At 32.7% G+C, this 6,000-nt stretch overlaps 1 protein-coding gene across 3 annotated transcripts in view; it reads right to left on the reverse strand.

Annotated features, from left to right (window-relative positions):
- Positions 1–5,491, reverse strand: part of LOC107508607 (activating transcription factor 7 interacting protein) — a 104,329-nt gene extending 98,838 nt beyond the window's left edge. The window contains exons 1-2 of one of the 3 annotated variants that reach the window (XM_016140537.2): positions 5,344–5,489; positions 1,473–1,550 (exon numbers count right to left, since the gene is read on the reverse strand). The gene's annotated coding sequence lies outside the window, so the exon portion shown is untranslated. Of the gene's footprint in view, positions 1–1,472; positions 2,667–5,343 lie in introns of those variants that run through there. The other 2 variants (XM_016140534.2, XM_036237022.1) reach the window with 2 other exon arrangements.
- Positions 5,492–6,000: the final 509 nt, after the last annotated feature.

A 6,000-nucleotide genomic window follows, 5' to 3' on the forward strand; every position in this document is an offset into this window, starting at 1 on the left:
AGATGCTCTAGGACACTTACAGGGACAATGGCTCCCCAGAGCTACCTGATATTTTTGTAATCTATTATGTAAATACTGTTAAAACATCACCTAATTTTTATCTATAATGTCCCACAACGGTTAGAAACTCAAAGGCAAAAACTTTATCTTTAAAATTCTTTCTACATGTGACTCCCTTCAAAACCTAGGTATGCCAATGTATGAATTTTCAAATACCTCAAAACTTAAAAAGAAATTATAACAGAAATCTTTCTAAACTAAATCACATACTTTGCTTTCCTGAACAAGCTAAAAATAACTATTCTCTATGATTCGGAATCATTAATGTGATTATCCATTACCATAATGAACATGTTATAAATATTGATTGAGCTCTAGGAATACTGATTCCCAATAAATAACCTCAAAACTAAGATTTTAAATTCTTGCTCCTAACACTTGAAATCTGACACCCCTTCACTATCAAAATAGCCACCATCTCTTGACACTATCCATATGCATTTCTCTTGTATCACTTTTGTTCCAAATTTTTTAGTTCTTACCTATTATAGTTTGAAAATAATGAATATCATGTTAGAAGATACATTTGTAGGAAGAATTCTCAGGTAAAGGCAAAGATGACACACACAAAAAAGTATAACATATAAACATCTGTAGCAGATTTCCTTGAAAAAGACCCAAAGATGGATAGCCTTCATTTAAAATTTTAAAAAAGCTTTATAGAAGCCAATAATATCCTAACATCTCTACCTAGATTTATTTTATAAAGCCAACAGTATCTTACCATTTGATTTCTAACTTGATTTTTCACGTCTCCATCACTTTCCAGTTTAACTAGTTCAATAAAAACATTTTGGCAACAACTTTCTTTCCTATACCCATTATGAAAATGATATAGTAGAATTACAGCTGAAATACATCACTATTAATCAAGATTATACTCTTCAATGTAATCAGTACAAAGAGTAAATTTAATAGAGAATGAATTTATACTAATAATTAGGGAAACATCTTTCTGAGAGATTATAATACTTTAATGTTATCAAAGAGACCAAAACCAAAATTTTTACCTTTATTACAGTATGAGGTTCCATCCTGGACAGAAAATACATAACTTTTCAAAATTCCTCCATTAAAAAAAAGTCTATGTTAACCAAAGAAGAAAAGTTTTGGTTTCAAATATTACAGATCATTTTGTCTTAGCAACCTATTTTTCCCAATTCTAACTTCATACCTGCACTAATCTTCATGTCACTATGTCCTAAAGCTTATTAAAAACAGAAATGTAGTCCTATATACTCTACCAATTCATTCCTGTTAACATTACATCAACACCAGAAAACTAGTAAAATAACACATGAGTGAAAACAGGTATCATAAATTTTCCCAGAATTCCTAAAAGTACATTTTTGTGGGATCTGCAGGAAGTATATCATATTCATGAATAAAGGAAAACGAAGATTTAAACTCACCCTAATGTATGTGTAATGCAAGTCTAAACAAAACTTCAAATAGTTGTCTTTTTAAAAGTTTAACGAAATACAGTTCATCTGCAAAAACAGGAAAAACTAGCTTAAAAAAATTATGAAAAGGAATTATGAGTAGTCCCCTTTCATACATTCATATAGTCTCTAGCACTATAGTAAAATAAAACAATACAGTACTGTTACATACCATGAATAAGGCCCAGATACAGTGGTTGTTAACTTACTTTCAGATTTTATATTACATACTCCTGTGAGAAGCTAATGAAAACTCTTTTCCCCCCAAAAATGTATATATGCACATTCACTTAAATTGTATACATCAATAAACCCATGAAACTCTTTAAGCCTACCTACAGAACTCTGACGCCAATGGACCCAAGTTAAATATCCCTTAGTAAATGAAACAGAACTGATAGCTCAAACCTAGCAAGTTATGATGAAACGAAGCAACTCAAAGCAATAAGAGATGGACCACCAACACAAAATTCTAAGAAAACTAGATATTTGGTAGAAATGGAGACTAGCAACTATCTTTACACAACATGTTAAAATAAATTTCATAAACATTAAAATATTTTTTGTTAAGAGCATTAAAACATCTAGAAAAAATAAAACAGATGAACATTTAGTTCATCTCACAACAGGTAGTATTTTCTAGGCAGAGAAGTCCTGGAAGAAATCACAAATGAAAAAGGCAGTGCATTTGACCACATAAAAATACAACGTTTCAAAATATATAAAACCACAAGCAATTTAAAAATAAACTACAAAAAAAGCAAAAATATGAAAAGCAAAAGGCTAATATCCATAAACAGCTGTTACAAATAATTAAGAAAAACATTAACAGCCACCAAAGAAATATACACCAAAAAAGTCAAACAGCTAAGCTACTTTACAAAAAATGAGAAAACTGAAAAGTTCAACTTCACTAGTTATAAGAAATAAAAAAGGAAGTTGTTTTTCAACCACCATAGTGATGGTGGTATGGGAAATGCTTTTCAAAAAACCAAGTTTTTATCAATTTTGTAACTTACTTTAAAATCCCTTTGAAACACTAATTTCAAAGAAACACGAGATGCAAATCATGCCTCATATACAAAGATGTTCACTGTAACATTATTTATAATAGAGAAATGAGCAACAAACAAAATAGTAAACAAGACAAGTTTAGTAAGTCAAAGAACATTCTTAATAGAGATAATATTTTCAGTTATTTAAAAACATATTGAAGAATACTTGAAATATTTTCACAGGATAATATCATGTAACCATTAAAACACATTTTAAAAGAATAACGAAATGAGAAAATATCTATAATACTAAATTAAAAGAGGAGGAAAAATTATGATCCATATGAAAAACTGATCAATTAACTGATCAATATTTTTGACCAATTATTATTGGTTGATCAACCATGGAAGTCACAAAAATCACCAAAACATTGAGAGCATTTATTTATAAATGTTAATTTCGATATGTTCCAAATGTGCTATAATGAATAAGTAAAAATAATTAAATATATTTATCATACGTTCAAATTATAATTTGTAATTTAAAGAAAAATAATTTTAATGGTTTATCGTTTAATCAAAACTTTTATTGAAGTATCCTATAATATTTTAAATTCATAAATTTAAAAAGGTTTTATGACTCTAGTAATTTTTCCTGCAGTGACCTAGTTTTAATATTTATATCCACTGCATGTAAGTCAAAATTTTGTGGCATCATAACTATCAAACTAAAATTTAAAAAATGCTTGTTATTGACAGAGTACAAATGAATAGATGTTCAGACAATTCATTAACCTTAGTTTTAAGTACACAGAACTATATTTGCTTTTTTAACAAATATGACAGCAAAACTTCCTACCAATAAACATTTACATTGTACAATTCAGTGTTTTCAAGTACCTCTTACAATCTACAGCATTGATCTAAGAAGCAATCATTGTATATTCAAACAAAAACATCAGCTTAAATATATGAACCCAAATATTTCACTTTTCTGAAAGTGCAAAGCGTATCATGCATTTAAATCAAAGTTCTATTCTTAACCTAAATATGTATGCGTATACACATGCACACACACAAAAACATAAAATACAACATATTTTCAATTCTAGTAAAGTACCAAAAAAAAAGTCAAAAAAGGTGGAGGGACTGTACTAGGTAATTACCCCAGAAGCATAAATGGAAAGATTACACAACTGCCCTCTAAATATACTTCTGCGTAGAAGACCTCAGAAGTCCAAGAATTATATCAGTGACAAACTTTCTATTAAGAAAAAAGGAAATTTTCCTATCATTCCATTCTCTCATATGTGATGTCATTTTTAAAAAATTTACCAACCACAATTATTCCTTTCAATTAAATCTTCTTAATATTACTTGTTTTAAGCAATAAATGTCCCTAAAGCAACCAAGATTACAAAGCAATAGCCACTTCTTCATCTGACAGGTGACTGAATTAAACTTGTTATATAATCAAGAAACCTATTGTTATCTATACAAAACAACAGATGAAGTTCACGAAAACCACTTATAAGTTTTTAGCCTAGTAAGAAACAGTTTGCACAGTAGAAAAATTATATCAAATCATTATTTGTATAATGGTAGAATTATATCAAATCGTATAAAATTTCCTCTAGGGATGTTATGTAAGTCTTAAATATAGTGACATCATTTTAAGCTAAAATAATCAGTAGTATACTTATAAGTACCTTCTTTAAATAAGTAAAACCACAAACACATTTACAATTTTAAAAAGGATCAAATAACAATTTTATATTCTACCTATGCATATGGAGCAGTTTGTTTTTTTAAAAATCAATTCACTATTTTTTTTATTGATGGTTCACTTGATTTCCTCCTAATGGCCTTGGTGTAGTTAAGTGTTCTTTGTAGAATCCTTCACCAGCTAAATATACCAAGTAAAGTGTTATATTCTATATATCATATCTACCAGTGCTAAGAAAATTACTTAATTTTAAAAGAGTAACAAAAATTATCTAACTGAAGCATTACTATACAAGTGATCAGAGACTAAAAAAATGTAAAACAAATGCAAGTTATGATCAGAGGAACACAAACTGATTAAATTTAAAACTTCATTGACTTAGGATCATTTTTTTTAAAACGACTATCCAAGGAGATTGAGATTTCTTTTAAAACACTATATAGGTCTTTCCAATGCCGCCTCCCCCTCATATTTCCAAAACTCAATTTGTTTCTATTTTGTAAGTATTCCATGGTAACAACACTGGTAAAAACAGGGTTAAAAATGCAACTGCAAATATGCAGTTCAAATAAACGCACTTCCCCTGAGAACACCACTAGGTGCTGATCTTTACCTCCCTAAATATGAACTTGAATCCAGTAACGCTATAAAAGTGAAATTATAATCGAGAACCACAAGTGATAATCACTGTTAGAGAAAATTAAGTCCACAGCTTCTCAGAGAATCTGAGAAATATAAGAAAACAGAGTAAGGTCGATACATAAGTATAACATAAGAGAAATGTTTTTCTTGAAAAATGTGAGAATTTGAGGCTAACAAAAAGTAACCCCTCGAGAATGAGAAAAATTAAATCTAGAACCCAAATGGCGTCCGACAAGAACATTAGATCTTGAAAATGAATATTGCGCTTGCGCAGCCACCGCCCCGCCAGCTGCACAACTGCAGCTAGAGCCCGACCCCGCAAGATCACGTGCTCCCATGCAGCGCCCGCCCGCAGCTCCGCAACCGCGCAGGCGCAAACACAACTCCCGCAGCCGCCATAATGCGGTCTTGACTTTTAAGAAATACAATAGTAATTTAAGAAAATGTGGTTTTAACAGCCCCAAAGATGTACATATACCTTTCAGGTTGCGAGATGAGGGAGGGGGAACCAAGTTCCTGCCCAGAGAGCGGTTCTGCGCTGCCGTCCCAAACGCTGCCGCCTCAGTCTCGCGCGCTTCAGTCGCCGTGCCGCTGCCGCCGCCGCCGCCGCTGCCGCTGCCGCCGCCGCCGTTGCCGCCGCCGCCGCGCCGCGCCGCTGCCGCTGCGCTGCCGCAGATTCAAAAACAAACCAGCTTTTCCTTTGCACGCGCGGGGCCGTTATGCAAATTACTGTAGGCGGGGCTCAGTAGTCGTAATATTGGCCACGCCCCCTGTGCCATCAGCCAGTAGGCTCACAGACTGGCCATTCCCCATGCAAATAGCCTGTTTTTTTATTTGAATGAGGGAAATTGGCCCCGCCTTCTCTTGTGGAAAAGAAGAAAGTCTGAGGTGGTGGCGCTGCGCCTTTCAGTTGCAGTGCGAGGTGTGTTTTTCAGAAGTACTTCCCTCAACCAGTGAGTAGCACTTTCTGAGCGCCCTCTATGAGCCTTAGAAGAAAGGAAATAGGCGAGAGTTAGAAAGCTGAGGGAAATATTTTCAAAAAAGGCTGGAGTATGTTGATTTATATTAAAATTCACAAACTCTACTTTAAGCTGTATAAGTAATGAGAGGTTGACGAAAACACATCTTTTCTTTC

This window comes from Rousettus aegyptiacus, unplaced genomic scaffold, assembly GCF_014176215.1.
Source record: "Rousettus aegyptiacus isolate mRouAeg1 unplaced genomic scaffold, mRouAeg1.p scaffold_m13_p_2, whole genome shotgun sequence".
In the NCBI taxonomy this organism is placed as follows: domain Eukaryota; kingdom Metazoa; phylum Chordata; class Mammalia; order Chiroptera; family Pteropodidae; genus Rousettus; species Rousettus aegyptiacus.